Raw genomic sequence first — 24,586 nt, 5'->3', positions numbered from 1 at the left:
CGAGGAATCCCTGGAGGAATTCCCGAGGAATCCCTGGAGGAATTCCCGAGGAATCCCTGGAGGAATTCCCGAGGAATCCCTGGAGGAATTCCCGAGGAATCCCTGGAGGAATTCCCGAGGAATCCCTGGAGGAATTCCCGAGGAATCCCTGGAGGAATTCCCGAGGAATCCCTGGAGGAATTCCCGAGGAATCCCTGGAGGAATTCCCGAGGAATCCCTGGAGGAATTCCCGAGGAATCCCTGGAGGAATTCCCGAGGAATCCCTGGAGGAATTCCCGAGGAATCCCTGGAGGAATCCCTGGAGGAATTCCCGAGGAATCCCTGGAGGAATTCCCGAGGAATCCCTGGAGGAATTCCCGAGGAATCCCTGGAGGAATTCCCGAGGAATCCCTGGAGGAATTCCCGAGGAATCCCTGGAGGAATTCCCGAGAAATTCCTGGAGGAATTCCCGAAAAATTCCTGGAGGAATTTCCGAGGAATCCCTGGAGGAATTCCCAAGGAATCCCTGGAGGAATTCCCGAGGAATCCCTGGAGGAATTCCCGAGAGGAATCCCTGGAGGAATTCCCGAGGAATCCCTGGAGGAATTCCCGAGGAATCCCTGGAGGAATTCCCGAGGAATCCCTGGAGGAATTCCCGAGGAATCCCTGGAGGAATTCCCGAGGAATCCCTGGAGGAATTCCCGAGGAATCCCTGGAGGAATTCCCGAGGAATCCCTGAAGGAATTCCCGAGGAATCACTGGTGGAATTCCCGAGGAATCCCTGAAGGAATTCCCGGGGAATCCCTGAAGGAATTCCCGGGGAATCCCTGAAGGCATTCCCGGGGAATCCCTGGAGGAATTCCCGGGGAATCCCTGGAGGAATTCCCGGGGAATCCCTGGAGGAATTCCCGGGGAATCCCTGGAGGAATTCCCGGGGAATCCCTGGAGGAATTCCCGGGGAATCCCTGGAGGAATTCCCGGGGAATCCCTGGAGGAATTCCCGGGGAATCCCTGGAGGAATTCCCTGGGAATCCCTGGAGGAATTCCCGGGGAATCCCTGGAGGAATTCCCGGGGAATCCCTGGAGGAATTCCCGGGGAATCCCTGGAGGAATTCCCTGGGAATCCCTGGAGGAATTCCCGGGGAATCCCTGGAGGAATTCCCTGGGAATCCCTGGAGGAATTCCCGGGGAATCCCTGGAGGAATTCCCGGGGAATCCCTGGAGGAATTCCCGGGGAATCCCTGGAGGAATTCCCGGGGAATCCCTGGAGGAATTCCCGGGGAATCCCTGGAGGAATTCCCGGGGAATCCCTGGAGGAATTCCCTGGGAATCCCTGGAGGAATTCCCTGGGAATCCCTTAAGGAATTCCCGGAGAAATCCCTAGAGAAATTTCCAAGGAATCCCTGGAGGAATTTCCAAGAAGTTCTCCTTTGAATCTCTGGAGGAATTAATGTAGGAATTTCTGTAAGAATTCCTGGAGGAAAGACTGTAGGAATTTTTGAAAGAATTCCAATTAGAATTTCTGAACAAATTCCTGAAGCAATTTCTGGAGAGATTCCGGATTTTCACGGAGGAATGGCAGAAGTATACCTGGAGGGAAACCACCGGAACAGATTCTGAAGAACCCTCGAACGGATTGTTCAGGATTCTTGAAGAATTTCCTGAATAACTCCTAAAAAGTCGTTAGGGTTCCTGAAAATGGCTGAAGAAGTTTTTGATGAGTGAGATATCACTGGAGTAGTTTTAGAGGAATCCCTGGAGGAATTCCTGGAGAAATTCCTGTACAATTACCGGATAAATTTCTGAGGAATTTTCTAAGAAATTCTACAGGGTTTTCTGTAGATTTCTTGAACAGTAACTGCGGCCCTGGAGTAACTCCGCAGAATTTCTTGCATGTTCCTGCAAAAAATCATTAGAAATCATTGAGAGAATACGCGAGGAAGCTCTAGAGGATTTTCTGAGAAAGTCCTGAAGGAATCCTTGAGAAATGCCTAGTTGGATGAAGATTCTCTGGAGATTTTAACAATTACCTTGATGGGAGCTATGGTAGATGTTGCCTTTGGAATCCTGCAAGAAAGCACGTGTTCTATTGGTGGTAAGATATCATGGTTACATCTGTTTTGCTTCCTATGATTGAGGGCGCTTATCAATCATCGCGAAGGATGTTGGTCTGTAACAAAATAGAGAAAAGAATAATTCATTAGTACAATATGTATTAGGGATGAAGCTTGTGAAATAGAAAACAGAATAGAAAAAAAGCAAAATAATCCGACAACTCTAGTTGATCGTAAATAACGTAGTACCGTTGCACTTTTTTCAACAAACTAACCAGCCAACCATACGGAGTAACCAACCAAGCCAGAAAACGAAACACAACATTGCGACAACAGCAACCGACAAACCACTTTGTCACATTTCACTTGAATGCAGCGTAAATTTTATTACAACCCCAACGTGGCCATAAAGCAAACGACCTGCCAAGCCTATACGCCATAGATGGTGGTGCGGTGCGGTGGCGTGGCACATATATTTTGCATTTTGTTTGGCACTACATATATCTACATGTAGGTAGGTAGGTATGTAGATAATCGCGTCCGGAATGGTTAGGGAAAGTCCTATTTTCAACCTACGGAACTCTTTGCGGTGGAAAGGAAAACGGCTCAAGAGAATCGATTGCAACGAATCGTAAAAGGCTGAACGAAAGAAGAGCTTTCGAAACGAAAGTGCGGCTGTCCGATTGTAAATTCGAAGAGCACTTCGATAATGGTTCAGTTGTGCTCGGGCAGAAAGGAACCTTTGTGTTAGTAGTGCCACTTCCTATGCTCTCGGTTTGGGCCTTCGGTTTCCGGATACGGTACGTTTTTCATCTTCTCCCTAAAGAGGTAAGAAGCGTAAGTTGTGAGCAGGATCTCGAGGAAACAGAAAAAGGAATTTGGGTATTATTTATGCTTCAATATCGGTAGCAAATGTGGGTAATGGCGAAAATTTGATTATCGAAATATGAAAAAAAAAAGCAAATGTATGCAGTTAGGGAAATTTTCGAATGTTCGATGTTTCAGACACTCCCCGACTAGAAAATTATATCAAGTTTGTATAATATTGTGTTATGATGTTATAACATTTTTCTCTAACTTATTATGTTATAAACTAGCTGCAGGATGGTATTGAAATAACTAAAATTGTAACAAAAAGCACACTCGTGATTATAACCTATTTTGTTATGATCATATCAAAATTATAACAAAATGTGATATGAATTTCAGCCTCAGGATTACTAGTTTCTATCATAATTTGATATAATTTTGTTACATTATTTCCCAAATCTCGAAGATTAAAAACTAAATTATAATACAATGAAATATGAAACAACATTTATAACATAATGTGATATAATTGAGTTATAGTATTTTGAAAACACCAAGGATGTTGATCATGATTATATCACTATGAGTTATAAATACCATGATTTGTTAGGATTATGTTATATTTTTGTTACAGTTTTCTAGTCGGGTCACTATACTTTTGAGTACCGTCGTGCGGGGCTTCTTTATACACTTTTTCATGGTTTCTCAACTTTATGACATTATAACTCCCAGAGTAGTGAATGGATTTCCAAAAATTTTAGACATAATAATTGTGAGTATGTATGTAGGATGTATGCAAAATTTGAACTAAATCCACCAATAAACAAAAAAGTTGTTCATACACCAATCGGACACATGTCATATAGAACCGGATGGGGGCTACTTTGGACATTGTTATCTATAACAACACTGCATTTCAAATTCCAGGGTTATTTAGAAAACTACTTTGTACCAATACTGTAGTATACTGTATCATACATAATTTCAATAAAAATATGAGTTTTAAGAAGGTTCTGTGCTACCTTTGGTATTATGAACAGCGTGATATTGCTATATAGATAGCCTGAAAAAAGGGACCATCAATCCTTTATTTAGGTGAAACGGTCATTTACAATGTATAACGATACAAATATTCGATTGTATATGCTACGTTGATACATTTTGAATGAATTGATCAACCCTTTGGAATTTATGAACTGTAGAAACAATGCTTACAGACCAAATGTTCTGATACGTTATGTATATTTTATTGGTTTATTCGATGTTTTTTCGCGTCCTGACAAGCAATAAACGGTCTGTTTGAAAAATAATTTCAACCAAATGAAGCGAAAACTATTGCTTCACAATAGTCCCAAAGACATCAAACAGATTTGAACCATATTTTGAATTCAAAAAATCCATATTCAAAAGTGTCCAAAGTAGCCCCGCATTTCAAAAGTAGCCCCGCACGACGGTAACTATGAACAGTGGTCATGTTGAATATTCGTACCTCATCTATGTAGTTCTGTATTTCTAGATTTTTTTGTGCAAGGATCCTTATATTCACTCCTGTTTGCTGTCGTGAGCAACAACAAACGGCGCGTCTGTCAATGTCTAATCATTATCTTCATCACGATTGATCCCTTTCTGACCAGCATATAAACTACTTTTCAGTAAAAACGTGAAACCAGAGATGCCAGATTATTTTATCAAAAAGCTGTATCAATACAGATTTTTCTGTATCGCCCTATTCGAGGGTATATCAGACACCGAGAATCCTAGATTTCAATAAAAAACAAATAAAAATGTACATACTACTTTTTGACGGTTTTTAATTTTATTGATATTTATTTTTCTAAAGATTGTGTGAATATGCACAAATTCTCATATATTCTTCAAAGTTTAGGTAGCAATTTATAATGTTTTCATTAAATTGAAAATAACTTAAAATTTTATGCTTTCTAGAGAAATCTGTATCACATTAAAAAAAAACTGTATTTTTTTCTCTGTATAGAAGGTCAAAAATCTGTATATTTGGCATCTCTGCGTGAAACATATCGGATTAGGATTTATTATGAACACTTTTACGAGAGATGGCATCGGATCAGATTTTGCTCGTGGAACTGGCGGCGCTGGCAACGACCCACCAACAAGAGAAAGAAGAAATTGATCAGTTTGGGCCCCTTTTCTTGCACAACTTAAACGCTACTTGGAGAAGAAAATTTTATGCGACGGAAGGTATTCTTTTCGCTTTCAGTTTGATATTGATGGCGACGACGACCACGGCTAAGATGGTTCATTGTGAATAGAAAGCTCTGAAAGGCGGTTGAATAAAGAGATGATAACCCGAATGAATTCAGTATTGACGGAATTTGCACGATATTTTTTTTCTTGAGGTAGGTGTATCTTAATCAAATCGTCGTTCGATGTTGCCACAATTGAAGGTACGTTTGGTGAACGAAAAAGAATCGATATTTTTGTGACACTGCCAGCCGGTATTTTATATCCTGACGGACGAAAAGGGATTTTCTGTATCAGCTTATTTGAGCAGTTTTCAACACGATATGCATGATTTGTTTTATTCAGAAGAGCCTGATATTTATCTATAGCGGTCGTTTGTTAGTAGCAACGTGACGTGATTATCATTATAAATATCATTTTTGTAATTGCGTTGCGTTTTCCCCTATTTTTCACTCGCGGGTACAATAATAAAACGGCCTACTTTTCTTCACTTAAACAAAAGTGCCGAAAAGTACTACTTTTCGGCACTCTTTAAGAGTACTGAAAAGTAGCACTTTTCGGCACCTTTGCCATAACCCACTTTTCGATAACTTACGCGGCTACTGTAGACACAGCTGCTGCTTCTGCGTTCTCTGAGCAGCTCGAATTCAAATTAGGACCTTTCAGGATCTGATTAAGACTGCAGCAGATCAGGCGTAGAAACAGCAGCTGAAACTACTTGTCCTCTTGCCCATGCTGCGGTATGACGACGACGGGAGCTTGCAAATTTCTGACACCTGCCCTATCATAGCCTACCTGATCGAACAAAAGCAGCACGCTGACGCGCATGAATGGTGGCACGTGGTTGCTCTTGATAGATGTTCGTACAGCAAGATTATACTGATGGGTATTTTTTGCAATTACAAAAAACTTTGTATGCAACTCGTTGCAAAACTCGGTTTTTTCAGCACTCGTCGTATTTATCCAACTCGGCAAGCCTCGTTGGATAAACGTACGACTCGTGCTGAAAAAATCATCATTTTGCAACTTGTTGCATAAATAACTATTTTCAAACCTCTGCCCATATTTGACACTTGATTGCTTCTTAATTGCAACAATTTATCAAATTCTGCAATCAGCGAACTAAAAAGCGTTGCAGCCAGAGAACGACCATTGTTAGGTCCGATGTACAAGAGAAAAGTAAGCAGCCCCTGTAACATGGATGGATGGACTTTACTGACTACTATTCAACATCGAAGGTGTAATGCGACGAGCCGGGGTACAACCTTCATGAAATCTGGATAATTTGTTTGTTTTGCTGGCATCCGAATTCAATGCCTTCAAATCTTCAATGAAGTTTTATGGGATTTTCAGATGAATTTCAGATGGGTTTCAGAAGCGTTTTAAGATGTTTCAGGATTGGACTTGCACTTAAAATTTTATCGAACGCCCCTGGAACCCCTTGAAAACCCTTGTATTGCTCCTAATACCCCTATGTTTTCCCTGGAACGTCTATAAATAATACTCCCTGAAACCCCATGGAACGCTCTAGAGACCTTCTGTAACCCTCTGGAACAACCTTGGAACGCATCTGAAACCCTTCTTCTTCTTGGCGTAACGTCTCCGAAGCCTGCTTCTCAGATTAGTGTTCTATGGGCGCATCCACAGATATTAACTGAGAGCTTCCTCTATCAATAACCATTTTTCATGTGTATATCGTATGGCAGGCACATAGATACTCTATGCCCAAGTAAGTCTAAGTAAGTTCCGTTGCGAAAAGTTCCTGGACCGATCGGGCTATGGGGCCCCATTAGAAACCCTCTGAAGCCCCATGGAATGGCTCTAACATCCCTTGGAACGCTTATGGGACCCCCTGGAACATCCCTGAAACCCAATGAAAACCCCTGGAATGCTCCTGAAATCTCCTGGAACGCCCATGGAACTTCCTGGAGTGGTACAAAATTTCCAATGAAAAAAGGGTGAATTTGGATATTATCGGCAGGTTTGTTCTCTCCGTCATGAAGGGGGTTTGTCGACCAAATTGCCTTAAACTTCATCGTGTAGTTCAGCTTGATTGGGAGAGATTTGAGGCCAACTTTGAGTTAAACATCCCACGACGATGGGAACAAAACTACAGAAAATACATTAGTTTCCTTATTTATATTGTAGTAACTGAATCAGCGTTATATCGTGGCACTCATGTAGACTAGACCTGTTCACTTTTTTACCGATCCGTTACACCTCAAATTCTAAATCCTTTTGTCAAAACAAGTCTTCCATCGAAAAATGGGACAAATTGATTAACCCTAGTAAGATGTTGGGATCAATATGACCCAGACAGACACGTTGAACATGTCCTACGTCAGCGTGGTGCACCTTACCTAACATCCTAGCAGGGTTAAGATTTAGAGGTGTATCAAAAAACTTTTTTTTTGGATTTTGCGAGAATTTTCTCCGATATCCCGAGCAGAAGAAAATAACAAGAGAATAACATATCATGGTATTTATCTTAAATACTACCATACCTTGATATGCCCTTCATTAGGTGGTAATAAGAGGCAAAATAACAAAAACCAATACCAAAATTTTGTATAAATAACACCTAGAAAATAACAAGGCTTGTTATTTCAATAATGAATGCATACCTAAAATTTCAAGTGCTGTATTTGTTATCCCAAAGTTATTGAATAACAAACTAGTAACATTTCTTGTTATTAAATGTTTCATTTGTTCAATGACTTCATGATATAATAGTAAATCTTGTTCTTCGGCTATTTTCACTGCAAAACCAACAAATACTACATCAATACCAAACTCTGCTCAAATACCTCCAACTGTTATTGTGATGTTTTCATAACATTTCGTACCATAATGCTGCAATAACAATTTTAGGTATTAGAGCACATGTTGCTCTTCGCATGGTATTTGTAAGGTATGCCGTTCTGCTCGGGATGCACTTCGATATCCAGAAAAATGCACCGAAACTACCGTTAGAAATAAGTAGTACAGTTCAACACACTTTTACCGAAGACACTGGTCGGTGTTGCGAATTTCTATGTTATTCAACAATTTTTGTTGAAAAATAACGTAAAGATTTTAGGATTTAGGAATTCGTTAACGTTGACTAATTATCAAAAGTTTGCTGCGTTGATATTAAAAACCACACAGAGTTGCCAGCACGAATTATAACAAAGTTACCCACCCATGATGAAGACGTCATTATACTTCATTGTACCATTCTTATCAGTTTCAAAATAGTGCAGATGGTTGAGCATGGACAATGGGTCCGCAGATTCAAGGGTCTAGCCCAGGGCGAGGATCATTTGCGTCTCGCTCCATCCATCAGTTGTAGTTCTAGATGTATTTTTTCCACTTTTGTGTTAGGTGCTAGGGAAACTATCGTCTCTCTCACAACACGTTTCTTCTTGCTTTACATGAACGACTTGAACTTCATTTTAAAATGCAAGAAAAAGTCTTTCGCAGACGACCTCAAACTGTTTTACGTTATCACTAAGCCTTAAGATGCTGAACATCTGCAACAGCAATTGGAAGTATTTGCAGCGTGGTGTGACCCCAACCGAATGGTTCTAAACCCTTCGAAATGCTCTGTCATCTCCTTCGGTCGGAAACGATCAATATATATTCACGATTATGTCTTGGCCAGCGCCTCAGTTCAGCGCGAAAACTCAGTTAAGGATCTAGGAGTTATCCTAGATTCTAAATTGACATACAAGGAACACGTATCGTATATAATATCGAAGGCATCATCGCAATTGGGATTCATTTTTCGATTTGGCAAAAATTTTCGAGATATCTACTGTCTGAAAGCATTGTACTGCGCCTTAGTACGTTCGACCTTGGAGTACTCAGCTGTAGTTTGGGCCCCGTTTTACCAGAATGAAATACGGAGAATAGAAAGTGTCCAGCGAAAATTTATTCGGTATGCTCTACGTAATCTCCAGTGGAATGACCCCGTCAATCTTCCAAGTTACGTGGATCGCTGCAAGCTCATCCATCTTGACCTTTTGAGTGTTCGCCGAGATGTTGCGAAGACCTGTTTTGTAAGTGATCTACTTACATCGAACATTGATTGTCCGGAGCTGCTGAATCAACTGAACGTGGACATCAGAAGGCACGCTCTTCGTTCTAGTGATTTTCTGCGCATTATTAGATCGTCGACAAACTATGGGATGAACGAACCTGTTAGGAGTATGCGTCGGGTATTTGTTATTTGTTTTTCTAATTTTGATTTCCATTTAAGTAGAGCTAAGATACTGTAGTAGGCTAATATACGTATTACAGCAGGCCATGCCTAGTCGCAGTAAAGAAATGGGCATTCTATTCTGAGCTGTCATCGCTTACGGACGTGCCTAGAGGGAATACTACAATGGCTGACGAGAACGGGATCGAGCTTGCAAGATTTATCAGAAGCCAGTTACGTTTGCTTGAAGACTCGAAGAAAAATCAGTGAAGAAAGCACAAGAAAAATAATGTGTTGGAGAATTTAAATGAAGAAATGAAAGAATCTGAGCTGAGGGCATACTGAAGCAAATACGACTACGGTAACTAGGGTTGTCTTTGGGTTGTGGTATTCTTTGATGCTTGGAAAAAATGTTTTCACACATTGAATTGTGTAAAATTTCCAAGAATTTCGTAAAGAATGAACATCATCTTTGAAGCATGAACATTGAACATGTTTTATATTTCCTGTGAATTCCCAGAATTCAAGGAGTTGTATTTACCAGGTCATAAAGAGAACCTAAATGAAGGGATTTTAGGATCCAGGCCATTTAGGTAGATAAATGTAGGGAACGATGATTCCAGGCCATTTATCTGAATGCCCACATCGATGAGGCAGCTTATAGAGACTCCAAGTGAAGGGAACCTAAGTTCTAGGCCACTTAGAGAGTCAAGTGAAGGGAACTATGATTCCAGACCATTTGACTGGTCCAGTAATGGACAAAGTAAAGCGAAGGGAACTTAGGGTTCCAGTCCGCAGAATGTGTTGAAATATGATAGTAAAAGATAAATCAGTCGAATTGGGAATCTAGTAACAGCTTGATTGTTAAAAAAATGAGTTTGCTTTAAAAAAATGGAAATTATGTGTTATTAACAAAAGTAAACGTTTGTGTTGTAATCATTTTCACTACTCCAAACATATGTACTCAAAACGGCAAGTTTACGGGAAGTAAGAAAACCTATAAACTGAGCTTTGGAAAGCATATAAATATACCCTGCTTATATAATAGTTTTCCTAATAAGTATTGAAGATTTTATATTAAGGTCTGTGGCTGTCGGAAGATTCACGACGCCAGTGAATGGAATGCAAGATGAAATGCCGTATGATTGACCAGTAGGAAGGTGGTACTTGGGCCATCGGTCTGATGCGATCAGTCCAAATGTGGACGCGCCGAACCAGAGGATGGTTAATTGGTTTGGAGATGGATTCATCGGTTTCGGATTAGGACACGAGTACGCATGGACAATGTACCGGTTCAAGGACGGCTTGCATATTCCAGGGTGTAAACACACCGGTTCGGAGGATACATTCGCTCAATCTTCACGTGGACACGCCGGTCTGGAAGGAGAATTCGGAGGTAAAGCGATGCTTTTCTGGATGCAAAACACTGAAACCTGAGTGGCTCTGTCGCCTTGAATTTATGAAATAGATTTGAGGGTTTCGTTAAGATCCCATTGTACATAAACAATGTATAGCCTGGCAAGTCAGATATTTGCTTGACACATTAGAAACCATATAGATGGTGACCTTTTCTGAAGTCGGTTTACTATGACACATGTTTATTGAAGTTTAATAGATTTATTATAATTTCTAACAATGGGTAAAATACGGCAAAACATTCGAATATAACGTTGGACTTCGAGTTTCTTTAAGAATATTGTAATTTCCTAAAAAACAATATATAAACGTGGGTAGGTATATTGGTACATTGATACAAGTATGAGTTTATGATGCTTGATGAAAATGAAAGATTTTTACCTTGATCCTACTGTTATCAGTGCAGGAGCAATAATAAAAAAAAAACAAATAAAAAGGAGGAGAGATGTAGTAGGCTAATATACGTATTACAGCAGGCCATGCCTAGTCGCAGTAAAGAAATGGGCATTCTATTCTGAGCTGTCATCGCTTACGGACGTGCCTAGAGGGAATACTACAAAATACTACAGATACGAGACAATTTTTTGCGTGCACTATCTGTTTAATGTAAAATGATTGTTCTTTTTTTTGTAGTTTATTAAGATTTGTCATTGGGGTGTTTTAACCTGTTGACATTGTAACAATTAAATAAATAAATAAATAAATAAACTCGGTGATATGGCCGAGAGGTAAATACTATGCCTCTCAATCAGCGGACCAAAGTTCGAATCCAGTTCAATATTTTACATTCATATGTTTCATATGTAGATTCGGTTCTAACGATTGCTAGCTTGACATTAGTCCTGTTCAACGACGCAGGTTGAACTTGCTCGAAGTTGCTGCATCTTTCTCTTACCTATTTGTCAACAAATGGCTAAGAGCAAGATGCAGCAACTTCGAGCAAGTTCAACCTACGTCGTTGAACAGGACTATTATTTGTGATATAAGATGTAAATTTGTGTGAAACAGGCCACTCCTTTTATGTGCATCCAAGTGAACCTAAATTTATGTTAGGGGTACTCACTAAACAGATTTAATTGCTGCGTAAGCCATGATTTTCTGCTTATTTGAATGTTTCATGATTTGGCGAATGAAATAATCAAAGATTGCCTTGGTGATCGCGACATTTAATCAGCTTAATCAGTTTACGCTGTTAAGTGAATCCCCCTATTATTTTTTCTAAGTGTGGCGATTTTCAGTACCAGCGAGGCACACTTTAGATAATAATTCAATGAAACGAACTTCTATACAAAAACGATGTATGGACAATATGTTCGTTACACATAGAAGCAAAACAGTGGGTGGCCAAAATGTTTGGGATAGGCCACTTTTTCTTCTCTCACAAAGAAGTTCAGCATGCTGTAACTGTTCATAAAGTGCATCAAGAATTCTCAAATTTTACTGTTTGTCACGCTATTGTATGTGCATCATTGATACAAATTTGAGCTCGAATGGTTAATCTTCCGTACTTCTTCGTGAGAATCAATATTACATTTTGATCGTCAGTATTTCACTTCTCACTAGAACGCATTTGTTTTCTAAGCTCGAGCAATAAGTCAGATACATCTTCTATCTGGAAAGTGGTGTCTCTAGTATTCCGAGGTAAACAAATTCACAATGTATTGCAGAGTGTATTCATATTATTTAACCACCAGAGACCAATCTCCGCAAAACCTTTTGTCTTGTCGGTATCGTCTCCCTTCCTACAATGAATAATCGGATCCTTTGTAGGTGGGAAAATTTGTAATCAAAGGGTCTGAATCAAAGCCACCTTTTAGGCGGGGTAGGCCCCGCATGTTATCATTGGAGGATGCGGTACTGGTTTACGTTCTAAGTGGTTCATTAATTTTGATTGCATTACTAGGGCGGCTGTTAGAAACGCAAATTGGGTTTGGCAAAAGAAATTATTTTATAGCGAAACTGGAACAGAGCATGCTTCTCAGCTTAATGCTGTTTTAAAACTGTCACACAGTTTTTTCAAAGACATGATCATTTCTACGTCTGTATATCTCATCATAACAGGCAGTCCTAAATAGTTATTTATGAAACAATTTGCAAAAAGATTATTTGAATGATGATGAAACAATCGAGCTTTGCAACGAGTTGCATACACATTTTTTTTATATTGCCATTGAATTGATTTGAATAGAATCTTTTCTAAGATACAGGTTTCTGCAGAACGAGTTAAGAATGAGTATCATGACTAATAAACATCATTTAACATGAAGGTCTACTATGGTTAACACACACGAAAATTACTGTAGTACTTTTCGGCACGTTTATTTTGATGAAAAAAGTAGGCCGTATCATCATCGTCCATTTAGAATTATTTGTTAAAATAGCTACATATATCTATTTTCATCAGCGATAGTAATGCTTCCGCATCATCTCAACAATTGCGACATATCGAAACAACTTCATTGGTCGTAAACATCTTGACTTATCTTTACGACTATCAAAATTGCTTCAGACAAGTGAGACAAGCATTATATTACGAAATTAAGATTGAGTTACTTGATGGTTTTCATCGCCTAGCTGTTTCTCGTTCCCAGCACTCCAAATCCAAATTGTTCTTTTTCAAACAAACTGTTCTATTCTAAATGTGTACTGCTCACTTCCGAACAAACGTTTCAAATAAACAACGATAAATTTAGCGAAAGGTATAGTGAAGTGCTTCAAGACGTACGCCTTCACCTAACGAGCTTTGCACTGGTAAGAACTAAACACCTTCGTACCGGCTTGAATTTCATTCATCCGTATGATGAGCAGAACATAGGCTATGTTCAGCTAGCACCAGGCAAACTCCCACCAACCAACCGCTAAAGAGCTAATCCGAGCCGCTTCGCTTATCAGTCAACAATAATCGCCGGGTGCATAAATATCACAAGTCTATAGTCGTGTTTCCGGGCTAATCTACCCAATACTAGGTAGGTACTCCCATTCGCGTGCTCCCCTCATGCGCGCCGAAGAAATTTAGTAGAGCTGCTCTGGAATTTCCTTCAATTTCCCGGACGTGGATGTCCTTCCGATTTTGGGTCGGTTTTGGTACGTGGCGGTTGTTAGCACAAACAGTCCTAAATACATATAGGCATATGTGGAAGACTGTCGGTGTTTAGTGGCGTTTCATCTCTGCCGTTTAAGGAAGAGTGGCAACTAGTGGGACAAATTTCTACAGTATTTGATACAATGTGTAAAAAAAATACAAAACTGTTCTAGTTGTATCTTGGACAGATAGCAAAAATGGCAAGTCTGTGAAGTTAATTATAATAAGATATTAACTATGAAAGTTCCCAACAACTAGGCTGAGAAGCAAACTGCTCAGCCGAAGTTAAAACATTCTGTTTAAGAAGTAGAAGATTTTTGATGAAATGTAAGTCACAGTATGTGACCAATGACCCAATTTTGACTGTTATGCACTACATCGTACACCGATGCGATAAGATACCGTCAAAAACGGCATAGTAGTGTCTTGCAGTCGGCGCGTTTGGCTTCCAGTTTCACGGTTCCGTTATCGTCGCCATAGTCGTTGGGGATGCTTGTTCGAGAAGGAAATTTATGGGTAACGAAGTGGGTGTTGTGTAGTAGGCACATAAACCGATTACCGGAACAACACTGGGTCGGCTCATGGATGCGTGGTTCCTTGATCTGCTGCATGCAAAAGAGTACCCAAAAGAGATGTGGAGTTAAATTCACTGGTAAGCAGATGATTTTTTTTTTAAGATTTTGTGCTCGTTTTTTGTCTACTTCGTCCTCTGTCTGTCGGCTGTGAGATCACTGCGTCCAAACATTAGGCCATTGTAAAATATCCTTTTACTCTAATGACATCAAACCATCCGCCCTATGGCTAAGTCTTTGAAATGATTTGAGTGGCTGAACTTTTGTAGGGATGACTTGATCAGTAGGGAACAAGGTTGTTAAGCGATAAATTATCGTCGATAATTTAACGCCAACTATGACCTCGATAACAGATTTTCGATAACCTGTCGATAACGATAAACAGTGCGTTACATTATCGTTATCGTAATCGCGCCCTCGATAATTTATCGAAAATTATCGAGTTAACTGTTGTATGTCAGGAAAAAAAACATAGAATGAAGCTTTTCAGCTATTAAATCTTTCCATCTGTGTATCACTAAAATATGAACCTTGGGTGTGCTATCGTGCTCCAGCAACATCTTGCGACCAATGAAACTTTTCAAATCATAATCTAAAGAAAATTGATGCGCATGGGTCTGACCAAAGTCTACGCTCCATACAAATTTCAAAAATTTTGTATGGACAAAAGTCTACGAGGGGGGAGGGGGGGTCTGAGATGACCAAATTTTGGTCTACGTGGTTTATGAAGAGCCCGTAATACAAAAGCTTCAATTTTTCAAGAATATTTTGTCCCGGGATTCATCCAGAAAATCGTTTCAGAATTACTTCAAGAACTTTAAGAGAAATGCCAGAGCCTGCAGGAGTCTTTCTACAATGTTTGCCAATTCTTCTTGAATTCTTTCTAACATTCCTTATGGAAACCAACCAGAAGTTTCAAAAGGAATACCTTCTGGAGTTTGTTTTGTTTGTTTTTTTTTTTTAATTCTTCTATGAGTGTGTTAAAAAAATCCGACAGGACTTCTTTGAAGAACTCGTCCAACAACTCGTAAATATATCCTCCTGCAGGCTTGCAAGGAATTCCTTCAGGAGCTCCTCTTGAGTTTCCTTCATTAGTCGTGCCAATAGTACTATCTGGGAATTGCCTCTAGGAATTCAAAAAAATCTGAAGACTTTCAAAAAAGAGGAATCTTTGAAGTAACTACCAATGAAATTCCTACAAAAACTTCTAGAGAAATTTTTGAAGGAAAACAGCTGCAAGAATCTGGGAAGAAACTCCTGGAGGAGTTTCGGAAGGAACTCCTGGAGGAGTTTCGGAAGGGACTCCTGGTTGAATTTCGAAACGAGTTCCTCGAGGAATCCCAAGAGAATTCCCGGATAGAATCCCTGATGGAATCTCGTAAGAATACCCTGCAGAAATCACCACCTTTAGAATTGCAGAAGAAACTCCTGCAAGAATACCAATGGGAACAAAAGGAATCCCAAAAAACCTCTGGATAAATCATAAGTTATTCCGAAAACATAATCAATATTCCTGCGAGTTTCCGAAATATTGTTTAGAACGGTTACAATTACAACCGAATTCTGAACGGTATTTGTGATCAAAATTAAATTCAATTTCTCCAGATCCTAGATATCCTCAAATCGCCATTGGATTACAGGTCGGACTCGATTATCCGGAGTAAGGTACTGATGCTTCTCAGACATATAGGGTAGGTAATCAAACTTTGAACCAAATTGCGGCTTTCTGAAGCAGTGCAAATTTTAAGTGATTTTTTCACCCACATGGAAATAATTTACTACGAAAAAATTGCATGTACATGAAAGCCACGGGTATAAGCTTTCTGTTAAATGGTTAAAAGTTTGTATTTGCACCGAATTTCATTGAAATATTCGATTTTTCATCAACAATGATTTTAATCTTAATTTGAACCATCGTAATCATAATTTGAACCAATCTTAATCTTAATTTGAACTACTGGCGGCAGCAGCTCGAGCAACTCACAAAACAGCCAATTCCATGCTTAACAATTAAAATCACATGAATCTGCTAATTCTCATACCTATTTTTCATCCGGCAATGGAATCTCAACTCAAAATGTTCGAAATTCTTTAGGAATTTGGAAACTAAATTTGGAATTTTTCATCCCCCAAGAGTAAACAAAGCAACCACTAGCGCAATCTACAGGCCAACACTAGAAGCTCACCCCCGTTTACTAGTTCAAATTTAGATTACAAATGGTTCAAATTAAGATAACATTCTCCAAGTAAGAATCACTTAAATTTGATAATTTTATGTCAAATAATGCGGAATATTATTCGGTTGGTCGATTCTACGATAAATAAGCTTTCATTTGACGTATTCACTTATTGCGTGTGATGCAATGCATGAGCTGTACGAGTGCACCGAAAATGTGCTTTCTCTTGGGGGAAATGGGGGAAATCACAGTGATTTTTCAATTGCCTGTTTTCCATGACAAAAACGCTTTTTTCAATGCTTTTAAAGTCCATGTTAGCAGGTTATATTACGGAAAGCTGTTTAACATATTTTTCGGGACAATATTTGCCTGAAAAGTACGTCGTTTTAATGAATTTTGAAATGGTTCAAATTAAGATTACAATTTGACTAGTTCAAAGTTTGATTTCTTACCCTATCTGCGAAACGGAATTCTTTATAAAGCTGAAATTTTGACAATTTGTCATGCCAGCTTTGATTAGTGATTAGTCAACTTTTCAGCTTCTTAGAGCATTCCGTTTCCGAGATATTATTTTGGGAAGAACATCACTCCGGATAATCGAGTCCGACCTGTATTACCAATGTTTCTTCAAAGACAAATCAGAGTTCGTCCTTAGAACCCAAGTGACTAGCTGGGTAAGCAAAAATTCCACAAGACTGAAAAGTTGTTGGTTCAAATTTGATCGAATGTCAGGTGTTACCGTTGGATCCCTAATAACTATAACTATTAGGTTCATGTTTAATTAAATTCCAATCTCTAATTTCATAAAATCCCGATGAGAAGGTATTTTTTTAAACACAAAAGTGTTAAAGACTTCCTCCAAGTTCTTGAAAGTATGGCGCAACCTTTATATTTATTATTGGTTTGCCAGCAAAGCAAAGCAATACTATCGACGGTGATGAAATCGAGGCGGTTGAAGAATTCGTGGCAATACTGGTGCAATATAATAAAAACTTATAAAGACATTTAGATGGAATGCTCGGATTAATCTTGGAAGGATTATTTTCTTCCAAATTATTTCGGGAATCTAATCGAAATCGTGCCGAAAAATCCCCCAGCACTTCCCAGGATTTTTTGTAACTTCCGAAAAAAATCATGATTTTTTCCAGGAGTTTATTTAGGATGCCTTATGAATTCCATTTCCCTGGTATACTTATAGGATTTTTTTTTCCGAGATTTTGAAAGTAATTCCATCTGAGTTTTCTTCAGGGACTCCGGAAGGGCTCCATGAGTTCCTTCCAGGGTTTCTCTAAGAGTTTCTTCTGATATTCCTCCAGATATTCTTTCAGAGATTCTTCCAGGAATTCTTTCAATGAATCCTCCAGGGATTCGTTTAGTCGTTGTTCCAAAGATTCCGGAGGAATTCTAGAAGAGTCTACTGAAATAACCAAATTACACCGGAAGCCCTGAAAAGATTTTTTGAGGACTCGAATAAAATTTTTTAGAAACATCTCGGTTGGATTTCCTGGATGGACATTCCAGAACGAATTCCTGGGGAAAACCCAAAAGAAACTTACGGAGAAATCCCTGAATTAACACCATTAGAAATCCCAGAAGAAACTGTTGGGGAATCATATTGCCTATGAGCTCCTGGATTAATCTTAGAAAAAATTGGAATTCCAAGAAGAATCTCTTAATGAATCGCAGAAGGAGCTCTCCATGGAATCTCGGATGAATATTATGAAGGGTATCTGGGATTTCTAAACAACTTCTTTCTGTGATTTCTCAAGAAGTTTCTTTTAGCATTATCCTTTTTGAAATTACCCGTAAATCACTTAAGTTCGATGTACAGAACGTTATTCAGAAATTGTTCAACAAATTAGCGAATAACCCCATTCTGAAAGTAATAATTTGGTGATTACTGTCGGAATTTGGGCCCTATCAATTCAACAGTAAATGGTGATCGTCGAACATGACAATTTTTCATAAAAATTGGATGTTGGTCTCATTGTTTTGTCCAACTCTGTATGCTTGGCGCAGAAGTGAAACTATAGGAAACCATCTTCATTTTGCAGAGTACTGCATTCAAAGTTGATTAATTAGGTTCGTTCGCAGAAGCCTACAGAAACCTGATGTCATGGTAGAGGTAGTCACATTGATTTGATTGGAAAACGATGACGCCAATCCTCATGCAGGCCGAGTAAGATGCAACTTTGTTGCAATTAAAATTTAAATTCAACTTCCACCGTGGTCATCACTGTCCATGTAGCTTATTTATATAAATAAATTAAAACATCGAAGTATGTAACGAGATCGGAGCATAATGGGTATTGGGTACAAGCTGCCGGGTGCTCTTCGTCTGATCCGATTGGCGAATAGCGATGGGTCACGATCTCTCCCCGGAAGGGATTACATGCAGCAAGCCAGCCATCCACGGGAACAGAGAGAGAGTGGAAAAGTTTCGGTCTGTTGGTCCTAGAACTTACTCGTTAGCGTTTTTTTTTTTCAGCTCGCTTGATTTTATCGTGCTCTGCAATTCAACGACGACGATAATAAGTGCTCACGCAAAGTTCGCCATGGGCACTGCTAATGGCAATAGTTTCCAAACTGCATCCACAAACGAGCGACCGACGCAGAAATGGTGCATTGAGTGTGTAAATTTTATTTTTTGTTTTTCTCTGCTGCAAGTGATGATAAATGATACAGTTAGTTATGTTTCGAGAAGGTGAATGTGGTGGCTGATACAGTGACAAGGATAACTATGGATAACTGTAACAAGGATAACTCTGTTCATTAAAATAGTAGTGAAAGCCGATTTCAATAATTGATCTTACACGTTATATCATGAAAAATTGTGTTATATGTCATTTGATAACATTGACTCATAGTGAATTACTTTACATATACTGGAATTCGTTTGTGCAAGCAAGATAGCCATTGACAGAAGAAGCTTTCAACAAAAGCTGTAGAAGACCTCACACAGCACTAATCTAACCAATCTAACGCTTGCTTGTAGATTTCATTTCCGCCCCTGCGTAGATTGTGCCCGACTCACCTCCACTTTTGCTCCCGAATTTCTGTCGCAATCGGCTTTTGATGACATCGACAACGAAGCTCCACGTTGGAAAGCTTATAGAGAGGCCTCCATGCACGAATTACACGCAGGCATCTATTGATGAAGACCTGCAGCCGTTGAGTGTTCTCCTCTGATACACACCAGGTTTCACTGGCGTATAGCAGCACAAATTTCACGTTCGAGTTGAAAATTCGGATTTTGGTGCGTCGACTGACACATACATTTCTGAAACTAGCAACGTGATCTCGGCTTCTTGATCCGTGCACCTATGTCGATCTTGGTCCCAAGTAACAATTTCTATGCCTTCTGCTCTTAGACATGATTTATTGAGGTTTTGTCATGGATTTTGTAAATCCTTTCAAGTTTAATGAAGCAGTTAATGTAGTAAACAGCTTTAACAACACAAGCAACTTTAAAACAGTTTGTAGATATCTAGAAGTCCTACGAATAAAACCTTTTTGCTTGCTTTTTTAACCAGCAATAATGTCATTGGAAACGAACTGTTAAGTACGTATTAAAACTTTATCTTAAAACTTCTTTCGAAGCCGCTTGCACGTCTCAAGTTAACGGTCATAAAACCTGATGAATTGCATAAAGTCACAATAAAGGCATATTAAACCCGTTCGGAATTACCAATGGAAGCATTAAAACTAACTTAAGAAGGGTACTGCAATACGATGTTCTCTTGAACAATAAATTTGATAGACTACACAATCGAAAAGATAATCAATCAAACACAATTTGGGGTCATTATGATTGAAACAAGCGTTATTAGAAAACCTCGGGTGGGCATAATTATCTTGGCTAGTTGATCAAACCGATTGCAATCGGGGTTTCCGAAGCAACAGATGGGTGGGTATTGCATAGTTTGTTCTGAGTCTGGCACCACTAATGCGCATAAATAATGACTATCGCGCCCAGCCGCAGTCGGCGGAAGATCGAATAATACAATATACTCACTCACCAAGCACTCAAACAATCTAAAAAACACGAAACACGACCAAAAATCTCACGAAAATACCAAAGTTTTCGGTTTGTTTACATTGTTGACGGCTGCCGTTCAAGCGAAGTGTTCTTAAGAGCATTCAGTCCGGATCCACACTTCCCTAAAACTTAACAGTGTTTGTGTAGCGCACATAATTATGCGTTAAGAATAAGTAGGTGTTTGCTAGTCATTGCATCGTATTCATAAAGAACAACAACACTTGAACATGTTCCTTTCATACTAACTGATCTTAAACCATCTTAAACAAAACCAGGAGGATTTAACTTGACGGCATCCATATTTTTCATCACGATGATCGATTCTGGCTTACCAAGAGTGTGCGCCATGTTGATGTTTGAGTTGCAAATTGAACTCATGGTTTTGCACGAGGAATTAAAATGGTAATTTTTTATATGCCAAAAACCTCAAAATGACGTGGCGCACCACCTTTTTTAGAAACAGTTCATTGCATTACACGGTCAATTTTTTTTGGCATGGATTTTTTTTTGCCACAGCTACAGGGTTTCCCCGTGAAAATTTGCAAGTAAACATTATGGACATGGATGATAGATATAATTTTTGTTTTTGCATTATTAATAATTTGCAATTTACTGCCAATTTATGTGATGATTTTATTTTCAGATTCAGTTTAACTCATTGGCTTTAATCGTTCTTTTAGGATGTTGTACGATCTCCAAAACAGCATGTTATTCTTCTTGCGACCTATACAACAAATCTTATCGATGCTGTATAGTATACTACAAGAATATGTCACAAAACCAAGTAGCATATATATCGTTTTAAGGGTTGGTTTTAACAACCTCCTGTAGGGTGGGCCCTTTTGGGTTTTAAAGGGTTTTATTACAGGTTTATTAGAGCTGTTAAGATTTCTAAGCTTTAAAATTAGTTTTAACTGTTTGATTGTAACAACAGCTTGTAAGCAATGAGAAAACTAAAAATGTTACTTGGGGTGCCGCCATCGGCCGCTATTTGGCTACCAAGATATTGGAAGCTTTCAACGTTCTCCACTGATTGCCCAGCTACCGTAAAGCTGAAAGGGTTGATCGTGTTTACATCCAACGACTTGGTCTTGTTGACGTTGATGGTAAGATCTGCCGCTAAGGAGCGATTGGCAAGATCATCGAGCTTGCTCTGCATATCAGAGCGCCGTTGAGCTAGGAGAGCAACGTCATCAGCTAATTCGAAGTCATTTAGTTGCTCCATGGGCTGCCACAGCAATTCACGATTTGGTTCACGTTCAATCGTACCAACCAGGATCTCGTCGATTACAATAAAAAACAGCAGCGGTGATAGTATACATCCTTGCCTTACTCCAGCAACGACCCGGATGGGATCGGACAAACCACCGTTGTGCAGTACTCTGCACGAAAATGCATTGTACTGTGCTTCAATGAGGCTGATGATTTTCTCAGGGATACCCTTGCGCCTGAGGGCTTCCCACATGTTTCCGTGATTGAGACGGGGTCGAAATTCGTAATCAATGAACACCAGGTAGAGAGACTCTTGGAATTCATTGATTTGCTCCAGGATGATACGGAGCGTGACAATATGGTCCACACAGGATCGTCCGGAACGGAATCCTGTTTGCTGGATGCCGTCGGAGAGTTGCGTCAATCTTCTCCTGTATCCGGTTAAGGATCACTTTGCAGAGGACTTTGAGAACGATACACAGTAACATGATGTCCCGCCAATTATCGCATACAGTCAGATCACCCTTTTTTGGGTACCTTTACTAAGACACCTTGCATCCAGTCGGCATGAAATGTCGCGGTTTCCCATGTGTTGCAAAACAATTGATCCAGTAGTTATGCTGATACTACGGGGTCAGCTTTAAGCATCTCAGCTGATTTGCGATCGACCCCTGGGGCCCTGTTCTATTTCATGCTACGGATTGCTGTTTCTATCACCTGCACTGATGGAGCTTCGGTGTTGACACGGGTAATGCGTCGAACCCTTGGCGAATCATGCGAAGGTGTTTATGGCGTGACCGACACTTGAAAAAGGTTTCCAAAGTGCTCGAACCAGCGTTCCAACTGATCAGCCGGGTTGGTCAGTAACTGTTCAGACGTGTCTTTCATGGGCATCGTAGCATTCATCGTAGTCATAGTCATGTCCTGTCTACATGAGCGTTTCACTTCCTTCTCGAGAGCCGAATAGCGCTGACGGGCTACAGCTTTGGCTCCTCGTATTTTCGCTCTATCGTGGCTTTGGCGTTCCTTCGCTCCTCTATCTTCCTCCAGATATCATCTGCTCTAGCATGAGCAGCTTTTTCTTCATTCTCACTCACTCTCGTAAACAAACACGCGAAAGAAACAGATAATAGGGCACTTGCTGGCTTTGTTTAGTGTGCCCAACAGACCCATTTGATTTTGCCGTGAAACGTTTCGTAACGCGATTCTCATTACAAAGCGTTACCAGCAAAATCAAAGGGTCTGTTGGGCTCACTAAACAAAGCCAGCAAGTGCCATATAGAGGGGGCACTTTGCCCTTTCTTTTATCTCGCTCTTTCTTGCGTTCAACAAAATGAACGAGTGAGAAAAAAGAAAAGGCTGCGCACGCAAGTGATCATCTGTGATCCATTGCTTTCTCCGGGTGCGTAGCTCATCCAAATTATTCTCGCCGGTGGCAATGAAGGCGTTCTTGATGGCGCTCCATTGATCTTCTACCCTTCCACCTGCTGGAATATCCGCAGCACGGTTCTCTAGCTCCTCGACGAAGGACCTTTTCACCGCAGCGTCTTCCAATCGGCGTGTGTTAAACCGGCACCCGATTTTCTCCTCCTGTCGCTGGATCCTGTCCTGACAATGCGCAGTTGGATCGCGTCGATTAGGAGATGATGGTCGGACGCAATGTCGGCGCTACGTTTGTTCCGCACATCAAGAAGGCTCCGTCTCCATTTTCGGCTGATGTAGATGTGGTTGATTTGATTTTCCGTGATGCCATCACAGGAAACCCATGTCACTTTATGCACTGGTCGATGAGGAGAGAGCGATCCCCCAATCACCATGTCATTGTTGCCACAAAACTCTGCAAACAGCTCTCCGTTTTCGCTCATTTCTCCGAGACCATGGCGTCCCATGACGTGCTCATAGTCCGAGTTGTCGGAACCAAGCTTCGCGTTGAAGTCGCCCATGAGGTTCTTGAATCTTGTCTACGACAGCATTCAGTTGACTGTAAAAGTTCTCCACAGTGGCGAGGAGCGTGTTCACCTCGTAGGCCAGAGTATAGCAGAATTTGACCCGACGTCAATCTGTGTTCTCCAAAGTTCGGCCAACCAACGGACTTCGCTCAGTCCTAGGATCTCAAGCTTCATACGGCATGCCTCATTGTGTCAGTTTACCCTGCTGGGCTAGGCTAGGGTTTCATTTTCGGTTTCTGTAACGTTATTTGGGTTTCGGAAACAGTAGGTTGTTCGCCTAAGGTCCCCTATCCACCGTGGTGGGGCTGCCACCTTAGGTATAGCTTCCGGTTGTGGGGGTTGAGAACCTCTGGAAGATATTACTTCTCTTTGCGTTACCCTTCTAGCAACACATGCATGTTGCAACACACCTTTTAGAAAGGGCAGCCAACCGTTTAGCAACGACGCGATCAACAACGAGCATTTTCATCGTATCGTCTCCCTCTGCTTCGCTTCGATCACGCTCACACGGGTAGTGGTGATTTCCGAGAGGCAAGCACACGGCTCAGTCTTCGGTCGTCGGTCGAGAAGGTAAGTCCAACATGCGCTCTTGGGCGATTCTTTCATGCGGCACATTGACCATTCCACAATGGCTACCGTGACAGGTTTGTTTCTGGTGCAACAGGAACAAATAAATTTTATTTTGAAATGGAATTGACTGCTAGAGAGAATCGTCCAAGAAAATTTCGTGTTTGGACCGCGGGTGAACAATAAATTGTGGTTGGATCGCGCGGTTGATCTGAAAAATCATTCTTTGTTTGAACGTGTCCTTTTTGTGTTCGAAGCTCGTGCGCTTGCGATTGGAATCGGCAGTGAAGAAGAGTCGTCTTGCGGGGTGGCTTTAATAGTGACCATTG

The 24,586-nt window shown here is 40.3% G+C and overlaps 1 protein-coding gene across 1 annotated transcript in view; it reads right to left on the bottom strand.

Moving 5' to 3' along the window:
* Positions 1-1,345: 1,345 nt before the first annotated feature.
* The window catches only part of LOC115257546 (uncharacterized), a 380,825-nt gene continuing 357,584 nt past the window's right edge, over positions 1,346-24,586 (bottom strand). Inside the window, exon 12 of the transcript XR_009999519.1 lies at positions 1,346-2,149. The gene's annotated coding sequence lies outside the window, so the exon portion shown is untranslated. The remainder of the gene's footprint in view (positions 2,150-24,586) is intronic.

The sequence above is a fragment of the Aedes albopictus genome, chromosome 3 (assembly GCF_035046485.1).
Source record: "Aedes albopictus strain Foshan chromosome 3, AalbF5, whole genome shotgun sequence".
NCBI classification, from domain to species: Eukaryota; Metazoa; Arthropoda; class Insecta; order Diptera; family Culicidae; genus Aedes; species Aedes albopictus.
The sequence above is the reverse complement of the archived record's forward strand: the minus strand, read 5'-3'. Positions and strand labels throughout refer to the sequence as shown.